The sequence below is a fragment of the Panthera uncia genome, chromosome D4, assembly GCF_023721935.1.
Source record: "Panthera uncia isolate 11264 chromosome D4, Puncia_PCG_1.0, whole genome shotgun sequence".
NCBI lineage: Eukaryota > Metazoa > Chordata > Mammalia > Carnivora > Felidae > Panthera > Panthera uncia.
The window spans coordinates 7,971,114-7,983,787 of record NC_064807.1 but is presented as its reverse complement, the minus strand read 5'-3'; the positions used below and the strand labels follow the sequence as shown (position 1 = coordinate 7,983,787).

Here is a 12,674-nt window from a genome sequence, read left to right as displayed (position 1 = left end):
AAGTCTGATCACAAAAGTAAACCTTTTTTGAACATTCTGTAATTATAATCAGAATGGAGGCCCGAAGAGGAGGAACCCCAGTGGACTCTAGTTTCTAGCTATGAGGAAACAGTCTTGACTTTCAGATTTCGAGAGGTGGAGTAGTCACCACTCTCTAAACAGTATTTAATATTTGCTCTATTTTGTCATCAAAGAAAAATTACACTGCAGATCTTGTGTTTAACATGCATTAGTATTTTAATGCAAATATACAAAGACACCCTCATTAGTGTTCAAAAGCTACTACATCTATCCATTCCTCTCTTAACCCTGTATTAAAATTTGGACGTGGAGGGTCATTAGCATGAATAAACACTAAAATGTAATCATGGTCCCTGCATTATATTTTAGGAAGTGGTGGTCAGGCAGAGCTATTAGAAATGACAGCAGAAATGGAACATAGAAGAGAGAAGAATTCAGAGTCGACAAAGAAAAGGGACAGAAACAGTTTGATTCCATGTAATCTTAGCATACCATGAGCCATCAGAACACCCTCATTAAGTAGCAAGTGCCCATAACAAACGAGATGTGCTCTTGATAACTTCATATTCAAGGATCTCTATCGCTCAGCTCCTAGCCCCAAAACACATACTGTAAATTCAGGTTCGGAACACCCTACCCTGTATTTGGCTACTGGGTTATACCAACGGTATTAACTGAAATTAAATTTTAAAAAATCACATGTGAGAAAGAAAACTGATTACATTATTTTTATTTCTACCATCTGATCAAATCAACAATTTAGTATAAGCAGCTATAAAAAATATTTAGTGCCTTCAAATGTAAACTGACTCATACTTTACAGCGGCTATGGAAATTAATGATGCTTTGAAATTCTAACACACAACATCCCCCTTCACCCCGCCCCGACCAGCACAAAAACAACGGATAGCAATGTCCATAGCAAAGTCTTTTTTCCCCCATCAGTTTGCCAATTTCTTTCTGGTGGAACTTTATCCACAGAATGTTCAGTCTCATTTATATCAACATTAAATCTAATTTTCTCCCAAACAACTTGGGAATTTAATAGCTTTAATTTTATTTTATGCTATTTCCACAAGTTACTGGTTCTTCCTCCTGAGAGTTAATAAAATAGAATACTGACAAAAATGTTAGGTCAGAAACTATAGAAAAAAATATTTTTAAAATAGATAGAATGCTTCCTAAGATGATGTAATACAATTTGTTTCACTGCTAATTTTTTTTTTTTTTTTTTAAGAACACAAAATTAAGTAACTTGGCTTCTAAAGCGTTTTCCCTGCCAGGTGGAATGTTCTATTCGTAGAGTTTACCAGCATACTTGGAAATAAACTGAAGAAGGTGATATTGTACAAGTGAAAAAAGACACATGACAGAAACAGCAATGTAAATGTAATGAGTAACCAGTTTACTAAAATGTGAACCTGAAAAACTATAAAGGACCTCAGTATTGCCTCTCTTACAAGGGCATCAGTAAGTGTTCTTGTTTTCAAAGAAAACACATGCATACATTAAGAAAAAAAAAAAAACAGCTGAAAAGTCTAATCCTCATGTGACATTAGATCACTTATATGAAGAATTCGCTCAAAACTCCAATTTGCTAAACTGCCTACATTTCCTTTCAAGCTTGAGTGTGGAAAATTCAAGATTAGATTTCAGTCTAGTAAATAAAAATGAAATGACCTGTGTCGTGTGGTTTTACACGTTTAGGTGAAAGGTAAAAATTATCAGGAATGTAGCTGTCATACTGGTGGAGAAACCCACGTCTGCATTTGTTTTATTAATCAGCAATTTTAATTTCTTTAGGACTGAAAGGATTGGAGGTTGCTGTTTTTTATCATTAAAAAGGGGGCATGGTAAACAAACACTTGCCATTTCTTCCTTAAGCCGGTTAAGCTTTAGACTGCGATTATGCATGAGGTTATTTTTTGAAAAGTCAGTTCTCTGAACGAAGGTTCGAAAGGTGCCCGGTTGCAGCTCTTCCTGAACGACCATCCTTAAGGTGAGTCGCGAGTACCTCGCCTCTCTGTAGTTATCTAATGCTAGGTGACACGGGACTACTGTCTCATAATCAGATAAGAGACTATGGCAACTCTTCTGAGATCAAGTGGCGGCACGCTCCGTCCGAGAAGAGACATCCAGCCTGGAAAGACAGGCCCTCAGAGCTTTAAGTGAGATTAGTGGGGTGAATGAGGCCAAGAAACTCCCTGTGGGAAAGAGCAGGTAAGAAACTGCTGTCCAACACAGCCAGTCTGGGCATGTGACTCCCTAAAAAGTCTGGAAGACAAAGAAGATCCTTATCAACATACTAGGGACTATTTCAGACCCGCCAGCTTCAGCAGCTAAAACAGGACTCCCGTGAGAGTGGGAATGTACTCTGGGGGTGGTTCTCGGCCAGAGATAGGAAACTCTGGTCCAGTTCAACTGCAGACATACTTTCAGAAATGGGAGAAGAGGACTGTGCACCGTGTTTAGACAGGCTGCTGAAACATCAGAGGGATGGCAGGCTTCTGGTGTGGAAAAGCCAGAAAAATCAACGAGGCGCTGTCCAGCCCTGGGAATCGTATGTGGTCCCAAAGCCTCAGATGCAGCCCAGAGACAGAATGCCTGGCCAAGTCCCAAGAGTCACAGCTCAGGTAACGAGAACTTCCTACTCCCACATGCCAGGTTGCTTTCTGACCACACGTTAGCTGGAAGATACAGAGACCTCTTTCCATTGTGTCATGTGACAAGGTATTATGGAGCGTAGCGTGAAAAATCAGACCCGCTTGGAACAACTTGCCGAGAGAGTCATTTCCAGTGAAGCCTATTCAGAGAAATCAGACTTCATCAGAGAGCGACAGGGACTTCCATGAGTTTTGCTGTCAGTGAAGCTGAATTTGGGTGAAGAAAGAGGAAAGGGACACTAGCTGCTATAAAAAAAAAAAATCATTTGGGATTGTGTCACATTCCCATTTAGGAACTGGAAAAGTAAAGTGAATAGAGGTGTAACACTCAGCTTCCCCAACCAAACGTTGAATTCTCAAAAGACGGAATCCCAGGGAACGGAGTAAGTGGGGTCCCTTCACTTGGGCACATGGCTCTCCACCCTAGGTCCGGAGTGCTAGTTAGAGACTATACCAACTACTTTCCTTCTGGTATAGAAAGTGGCATGACCACAGGGCAGGAAACAGACTTTAATTCTTGTGTGATGGATTTAAGAAGGAAAAACAAATGTGGACTCTGTAAGGGAGGGGACACCCCTATTATTTAGAGAGTATAGCAAATATGCACAATCTGTGGCAGTCTGTGCCAGAGAAGGAAATCTTTCCTGATTTCTCAGGAATCAGGATCAGAAATTTGGAAGAGGCCAGAGAGGTGCTGCTGTATTTCATATCCAGGAGAGGAAAACAAACCAACAAACCAACAAAACCTCATTGGCGCTCCTACAAAAAGAGAGCAAACCCTCTAAGAAGGACACCTGTTACCTGATGGGGGGATAGATACACAGTATGAGAGACGTGTGGCCTTAAGCCCAGGCGGCAAACTCTTTTCCAGTCACTTTAGTGCTAATGTCCTTGTTGGAATCAAGGACAGGTGCAGAGTCTCCAACCAGCCGGGGATACCTTGAGGCTTGTGCCATACCCAGCCAAGAATCAGTGTCCCCAAAAAGGACTTCAGAGGAAAGTCCCACCCAAGCCCTTAGGAAAGGAGAATGGGAGAGGGAAGAGGGGTCAGAGAGTATCTGGAGGTCCAGGAGGTAGTTTGTTTGTATCCTTTTTTCCCAAGCTCAAAGAAGGGATCAATATTGTACTGTTTTTCCCTAAGGCAGCAAATACTTATAAAGATAAAATTGAAATCGGGAAAAAAAAACCACACATTTTATCCGTTATTTATAATTCCCCATTATTACTTACAATTGGTATTTATAATTTCCCATGATACTCTATTATGGATGGCCCCTTACTATTATAGGATTGCCCCTTGTTTTGCAAAGTTGCTCCCAGCCTCAAGGGTCAAGAGATTTACAGAAGATGGGGACCTGGGAAGACGGAGGTCAACGTTCACCTCACATGCAGGAAGAATGGGCCGACTATGGAGGGCAAGGTGGTGCAAAGAGGCTTCGCATGACTGTGCTCTGGAGAGCGTGGTGCTAAATCCTCAGCTTCTGCCCCTAAAAGTCTTCAGTAAAATCTAGGCCACTCGCAGGTACTGTGGGTACAAGTAATCAAGGCTGGCTGGAGCACAGGGTCCACTTAGGGGCGGGTGATAATGTCAAAAAGGTATAAACCGCCGTTTGAAATGCAGCCAAATGAGAAGAAATGAGTCTTTTGCATGAGTTACACGGGGCTAGAGAGAGGCTCCCTGGACATGGGATTTTTATACCCATTTACGAATGCATATGCAATGGGTCAAACAGAGTATCACATATGTGGACAATTAGGACTTTCTCCTAATGTAAATATCAACCAGTCATTCCATTACATGCTAATAAAGCTGAAGGAAAAAGAATAATTCTGTCACCTTATTCATTGTCTTTATAGGTCAAGGCACATTCTCTTGACTCTGAAGTGGCTTTTTAATCTATTTTAGAGATTAAAGGTCAAGATTGATATATTCAACCGCCACTATAATTAAAATTGGTCTCTTGGTAGAAACTATTTCCTTTCTAGAACTATGAAAGAAAGGGATTTAAAAATAGAAGTAATATCATAATGCTTTCTGGTTTATAAAACTTTTTTTTACATTAATTCTCATCTGATCTTCATAGCAACTTTGTGAAACCAGAAAGGCAAGGAGTATCATCTCCTTTTCACAGATTAGAACACTGAGGCTCTCTGGGATTGAGGGACTGTCTTGCAATTACTTAGGTCTTAAGTAGGAGACTGGAATACAAGACTCATTCCTCTAAATTCACTATCCTTTCCATTTTATTTATCTTTTCCATTTAAATATAACATAAATATAAATCATGTGGGAATTAAATCAAAATATCAAAGGTATCAAATGAAGCTATCTTCTGCAGAGTAGCCTGTAAAATTAAAATTTGCTAAATGGTTTACTGCTAACAAACAAGACTGACTTTCTAAAAGGAAAAGGGTTTAAATATGATTGAGAAGTATTACTTGAAAATGATTTCAAAATGACCAAGTTAAAGGCAACAAGTTTTAAATGGATGGTTACATTTTAATCATCATAAACGTAGTTGTCTTGCATGTATAATAATTGTATTTTTTTGTCAATATAGTTTACTCTGTTAACCTCACCAATCAACACTTAGAGAAATAGCATTTTTGTTTCTGTGTCAAAGATTGGTAAATTCTCTAGAGAAACCCAATGAGGAGCACACTGAAGCCTGGAAATTTCCAGGGGCATCTGGGTGGCTCAGTCGGTTAAGCGTCTGACTTCGGCTCAGGTCAGGATCTCACAATTCGTGGGTTCCAGCCCTGTGCCGGGCTCTGCGCTGACAGCTCAAAGCCTGGAGCCTGGAGCTCTCTCCTACTCCTCCCCTCCTCATGCTGTCTGTCTCTGTCTCTCAAAAATAAATAAAAAAATCAAGACTGGAGATTTCCTTTGGGGTAATTCCTCCCCTGAACTCTAAGACTTCACATTTTGTTCGCATCTCAGATTAAGTAAGGCAGAAATATTTCTACTTGGTGGCTTTTGTCCAGAAAAGGTATGTGTGACTGCTAACATGACACAAAGCCACCACCTTCACGCCTGTTGGAAATGACATCCTCCTGCTGTATACAGGTAGGGTGGTGGGGGGACGGGCGGTTTCCTACAGGAAGCACTTCAGCCAGCAGAATCAAAGGAAAGAACACTTTCACTTGGTATTTAGTCTATACGATCACTCCAACACAGGGGTTTTCAAAGTGTGGCCCTGGACACCGGTTAGAAATGCACAACAACAACACCACACCTGAACACAAAACAACGGAGACTGCGGCCAGGTCTCTCATACAGGTACTGCCACGGCTCTGCTCTCCTCTTCAATTTGCCCAAAGCTGTGCTTTGCGGAATGTAAGGTGCATAAGAACCGTTTTGTGGAACTTTGGTTTCAGTCACTTGTCTACGAATGATATGTGCACATATGTACTATATGTGTGCACATACAGATGTGTATTCAGGAATGTATGTGTGTGTGAGCACTGGGCCACAGTATAACAGTATTTCTTATTGTGGGTTGTGATCCCAAAACTTTGAATGCTCTGCACTAACCAGGTGAATCAGTTCCCTGCAGGTCACTGGATCCCTTCTTCTATGCATCTAGAGATGTCTCTTGGGCCCGGGAGGCCTGGCAAGTTAGACAGTAATGCTCTGACTAAAATACCGCTCCCTTAGCTGTATATTTAGGCGGTACAGAAATCAACATGTAAATATGTCACACCAAAGCAACGTTCACAAGAAGCTTCACTCTGACAGAGGCAGGACATGTTGTTCTTTTAAGGCTTAAAAAAAATCAAAAATGCCCAGACGACACTCCTAGCCAGCTTTGGTTTGCATCTCCTCCTAAACCAGAAAGTGGCTCAAGATGAAACCTCAATCGTACACACTGAGCGTTTAGCGCCAAGAGGTTCCAAGTCTTGTAAATGTCTCAAAACTCTTCTCTATCCACATAATTTTATGACATTGAGAGAACAATTTTAAATTGTTACGCTTTCAACATGAAGTTCTGGCAGTTTTGTACCACCTGAAGCTGTTCTGAAATATTTATGAGAAAAAAACACATTTGGATAAAAAAAATTGCATAAATTGAATGTGTTCTGAGAATATTTGATTTAAGTTGGTGGATTGAGACCAAGACTGTTGCTTTGGTTCCTCTGATCATTCTGTACAGCCCACATCCCTCCACCCTCGCCAGGACCCAAAAGACTGGCATTATCAGTGCCTGACAATAAAACTATTTTCTAAGACATCTATTCCATAAGCACTCAGGGCTAGAATTACCCTTCCGGAACCTGCTGGGTTAGAATTCAGGAATAGGATTCAAGGCCAAGTTTATATTTGCAAATGTATAAATGAGATTTCCAATCTGCCCTTTGCAGACTATTCTCGGTATTAAGAACGTTTTTTACATTGTATTTAGCCTATATGATCACTAAAACAGAGGATTTCTCAAAGTGTGGTCCTGGATCTGAATCACCTGAGCACCGGTAAAAAATGCAAATCGTGGGCCCTTCCCCACACGGAGTCAAAAGCCCTGGGGAAGGGTTCCAGTGATGTCTTTAACAAATGCTCTAGAGAATGCACTTTCAAGTTGGAGGAACACTGCACTAAAATATCCCCCCCCCCAAATTTTTTTCTTTACCAGGGTCAGACTGCAGTAAGCAGCAAGGTGATGGGCATCCCTACAATGGTGCTGGTTAACCCTATTAAAGAGTGACTTTGAAGTCTAAGTATTATTTGGAGTTTTGCTTCTCTCTTCGTTCTCTTCCTACCCAATACAATCCAACCCAACCTTTAGGCAGTTTTGCAATTTATATTAGCAACAGAATCAGAAGGTAATCAGAATTTTGGTGAATCTAAAATGAATCAATTTAAAACACATCAACGATTTTGTGATTTAAAAAATAATGTGGTGAGAGAGAAGATAAAAGTCCTCACTGAAAAGATGTTTGTGGATTTCCATTTTTGCCTTTGAGGATTAAGTAGCTTTCTGGTAGACCAGAACTGGCTCCAGTACCCGTCCTGTAGAAGCAGAGAGCCTGGTCCACAGGGAGAGCTCAATAAATGGGTAAGTGAGTGATTAAAGAAAATAATCAAGACACGAATAGAAACACAATACATTTACTTTCGCTCCAAAATCCCATGTAAGAATAGATCCAAGATTCTTTACTAAATGCAATGACAGTTGCCATTTTGCGAATTTCCAACAGTCTTAATAATGGATGACTTTTTCTGAAGCCTAGGAACAAGGTTTAATTTGAGTTGTGACACCTCATGGACAATCTTTACACGGGACACATGAAGAAAGGGTTGTGTCGGTTACACGTATTTGGGGGACATGACCAAATAGATACGCTTAATCATCAAGGGCTTGCGTGAAATTTTCTCAAATCATAAATCACTTTTTTTTTAATGGATAATGTATTCACATGCCTCCATGTGTATTTTTTTCTTCATGCATTCTTCTGGAGATATCTTTGTGCTTATATAAGCATATGCAAATACAGGTTTCTATTTAAACACACGTAACCTCTTGCTTTTTTCCTTTTATAATACGGAGATCTTTTCATCTCTCTATATCTAAATCTATGTATGTTTCTCCCTATTCATGTAAGTACATACACTTACTTCCTCATTCTTGACTGGTTGTAGAAAATCCCACTGAAGGAAGAAAAAGGCACCAAAACATATTTACCTAGCTCCCTGCTGATGGGTTAGTTAAGCCTTTTCCCAATTTTTCTATTATAAAGAACCTTCAGTGGAATACAGCTGTTTATGCATTTTATGTATGGAAGAGTATCACAGATAGGATAAATTACTGGAAGTACACAGTACACTCTGGGGGTTAAAGGACATGTGTGTTGTCAACTTTTATACAAATGTCCACACTGCTTTCCAATCCTGTGCCAGTCTAGATTCCTACCAGCAGGGCGCGAGAGGTCCGGGTTCTCTCCACCCGCGGTAAGGCTTACTGACGCTCCTGGCTGTACCTGTGTGAAACATAAACGACAGTCTCTTTCGGGGGGTTATTTTCCATCTCCTTCTAGGGGGACTGCTCGTTCATATACTCTCCCCATTCCTTGGTCTTTTTCTTTTTCTGAGGGGTTTATAAGAGTGGTCTGTATATGAAACAGATCAGTTCTTCAGATGTAATGTCTCTGAACTTTATGCCCAGTTGTTCTTGCCCCCGTTGCCTTTGTTTACTGTGGTTTCGGGCACGTGGAATGTTTTCACTTTTATGTAGCAGATTGTATCGAGATACTCTTTGTAGCTTCTGAATTTCACATCGGCTTCACTACTACAAAAGGATAATAATAAGATGCGTTCTTCCATCCAAGCGCAATTAATTTTTGCATAAGGAGTTAAGGTACGGAACCAACCCAATCTTCTCTCCTAGTTATCCAGTTGTCCCAAATATCATTTATTGATAATCCATCATTTCTCCACTGACAGGCAGTGTGACCTTTATCATATACTATATTCGTCCATACATTTTACCTGTTTATGGGCTTTAGTCCAGCACTGGGCTAGACCGATCTAGTCATGTGCTGACCATTCTGCCTTAATTATTATAATTTTATAATATGTTTGAATCCAACTGTAGGGCTATTAACATTATTCTCCAGTATTTCTCTTCTTGCAAAATTCCCTTCGCTATGCTTACATGTTTATTTATATAAACAAGTCTTTCTCATAAACAGAAAAGAACCTATTGGTATTTTGATTGGGATCATACTGAAATAGTAAAATTAACAGGATTCAAAATGTTTGATGCTGAAACTTCTTTTTAATTATTCAAACTTCTTTTTGTGCCCCTCAGGAACATAGAGAGTTTTATTAAGCTGGATTTTTTTTTTAATTTTTTTAAAGTTTATTTATTTTTGACGGAGAGAGAGAGAGAGAGAGAGACAGAGCATGAGGGGGGAGGGGCAGAGAGAGGGAGACACAGAATCTGAAGCAGGCTCCACGCTCTGAGCCATCAGCACAGAGCTGGACGTGGGGCTCGAACTCACTGACCATGAGATCATGACCTGAGCCGAAGTCACTCAACCAACTGAGCCACCCATGCGCCCCATATTAAGCTGGATCTTATACAAATATTGTTCATTTACTGCCTGGTATATTTTAAACTTATTATAAATGAGATCTTTGCTTTCATAATATTTTTTAATTGCTGTTATTTGTATCTAGAAACCATACTGATCTCATTGAATATGAATTTTACTAAATTCTCTTATAGTTTTTCATTTGGTCTCTAGGGTTTTTAGCAGGTATACAATCATATCATCTGCAATGCTAACCTCCTTATCTCCTTTGAATTTTCATATTTTCTTTTTCTTCTCTAACTACATCTTTCTTGTAATTTTGAAAGCACGGTTAAAAAACTCCCATCTTCCTTTCCTACAAGGCAGATGGGAAAGGTACTGAAACTTATAATGAGTAAATTTAAAATAAATGTGTACAATTATTTCTAAATTTCTACAGTTAGATTACAAAACTCCTAGCCCGTGAAATTTATGGGTACCGACAATTATAACCAAACGCAGTAGCTAGATTTTAAAAGAAACCATATAATTCTGTGGCCAATAAAAACAACTACAGTTATGCATGCTGAGAAAGTGGTAATCAAATCACATGCTTTTGTAGGATAAATTGATAAACATGGGAACATGGAGAAATTCTAATTTGAAAACTCGTAATTGGTCATACGTATTGTGTTGTAATTTCCCTCATTAAACGAAAAGACATGGGCCAGTGGAAGAGGAAGTGTGAAAATTTTATGGGTCTAGCTACCCTACACTGCAATACTGGATATTTACCAAAAAATACAAAAAAACAAAACAAAACACTAATTCAAAGAGATACACGCACCCCTATGTTTATTGCGCCATTATCTACGATAGCCAAGATATGGAAGCAGCCCACGTGTCCACTGATAGATGAATGGATTAAAAAGATGTGGTAGGGATAAGCAATGGAATATTACTCAGCCACAAAAAGGGACAAAATCTTGCCATGGGCAACAACATGGATGGAGCTCGAGAGTATAAGCGAAAGAAGTCAGACTGAGAAAGACAAATACCATATGATTTCACTCAGATGTGGAATTTAAGACAAAAAACAAGCAAAGGGGGAAAAAAAGAGAAACAAACCAAGAAACAGACTCTTAACTATAGAGAACAAAGTGATGGTCACCAGAGGGGAGGTGGGTGGGGGAGGGGTGAAATAGGTGATGGGGATTAAGGAGGGCACCTGCTGTGATAAGCGCCAGATGTATGGAACTGGAGAATCACCATATTGTATACGTGAAACTAATATGATATTGTAGGTTAACTATACTGGAATTAAAATTAAAACTTAATAAAAAAAACTTTATGGGTCTCATGATTCATATGTAACTCACAGACTACAGTGTACTTTAATTACCACCAACACGTTTCATATTTTATCTGGATTGTCTGGTCTTCAGGAGTGAAACATGTTTTTTTTTTTTTCCCTTCAAACTCTAGAGTAGTTTCGAACTAATAAATTAATTTGAAATTTCACTTATAAATACAAGGGTAAAGCAAAAGTTACTTATTCCTCTATTTATAAGAATTTACAAATATCATTAAACCTTCCTAATCTCACAGTTGTGAGATTGAGCCCTACATCGGGCTCTGTGCTGACAGCACAGAGCCTGCTTGGGATCCTCTCTCTCCCTCTCTGTCTCCACCCCTTTCCTGCTCATGCTCTCCCTTTCTCTCGCAAAATAAATAAATTCTTTTTTTTTTTAAAAAAAACCTTCCTAATCTTGATTTCACATGAAATAGAATCTAGCCATCTCTCACAGGTTATGTTAACAGACCTGTGTTCTGAAATGCTGTTTCTCTAGGAAATAGCTAAAAATAAAAATAATTCATTATATTTGTGCTTTAGAAATGGAAGGGAATCCATCAGCTAGGCTCAGGAGAGGCTGAAGGCCCCTGTCATTCTGTTTGTCTTAACCTTCTAGTTTATCAAGATTTCTAGGAGTGGAATGTCTTACAGCCTTAACCGTAAAATTACTGCCTCCAGATCTTATCAGCCTCAAGGCTGGAGTGGAGTGGAACTGACTGACGGCTGAATGGAATTTAGATGAAGCGATGGAGACCACCAGTCACTCAAAGTCCCATTTTATTAAGTGCTTCGAAAATGAGGTCCCAGAACCTTCAGTCAATTTAGGATTTAGTACAGGAAGCGGAAGATTCACGGTACTCTCTCTGAGGAGGTTCACGTGGGGGTTCAAGTTGGCCTAGAGAAAACACGGCACAGGAAAACAGAAAATGCTATGATCATAATGGACGTACAGGCTTCTACCAAGTAAGTGGAGTGCTTTCTTTCTGTGTTTTTGTCATTGGGATTGCCTGGAAGACTAAAAAAATCATTTAAAATAGAAATTATTATGTCTGTAATATATGAAATATGATACATAAAATAACTGATGCATGCATAATTTATGCACGCTTTTAAATTAAAAGATTTTTCTTCCAAGCATATCTTTATATATGACAATTAAACTTGGGGCACCTGGGTGGCTCAGCTGGTGAAGCATCTGACTTTGGCTCAGGTCGTGATCTCGCAGTCCAGAGAGCCCCAGAGCCCTATCAGTTTGTTCTCTATAGTTAAGAGTCTGTTTCTTGATTTGCTTCTCTCTTTTTCCCCCTTTGCTTGTTTTTTGTCTTAAATTCCATATCTGAGTGAAATCATATGGTATTTATCTTTCTCAAATTTCTTGAGCCCCACGTCGGGCTCTGTGCTGACAGCTCAGAGCTTGGAGCCTGCTTCGGATTCTGTCTCCCTCTCTCTCTGCCCCTCCCCCACTCACACTCTGTCTCTGTCTCTCAAAAATAAATAAACGTTAAAAAACTTGGGGCGCCTGGGTGGCGCAGTCGGTTAAGCGTCCGACTTCAGCCAGGTCACGATCTTGCGGTCCGTGAGTTCGAGCCCCGCGCCAGGCTCCGAGCCATCAGCCCAGAGCCTGACGC

The 12,674-nt window shown here is 39.8% G+C and overlaps 1 protein-coding gene across 10 annotated transcripts in view; it reads right to left on the bottom strand.

The window, feature by feature from the left end:
• The window catches only part of RFX3 (regulatory factor X3), a 286,010-nt gene that overhangs the window by 82,248 nt on the left and 191,088 nt on the right, over window positions 1-12,674 (bottom strand). The gene's annotated exons all lie outside the window — the stretch shown is intronic.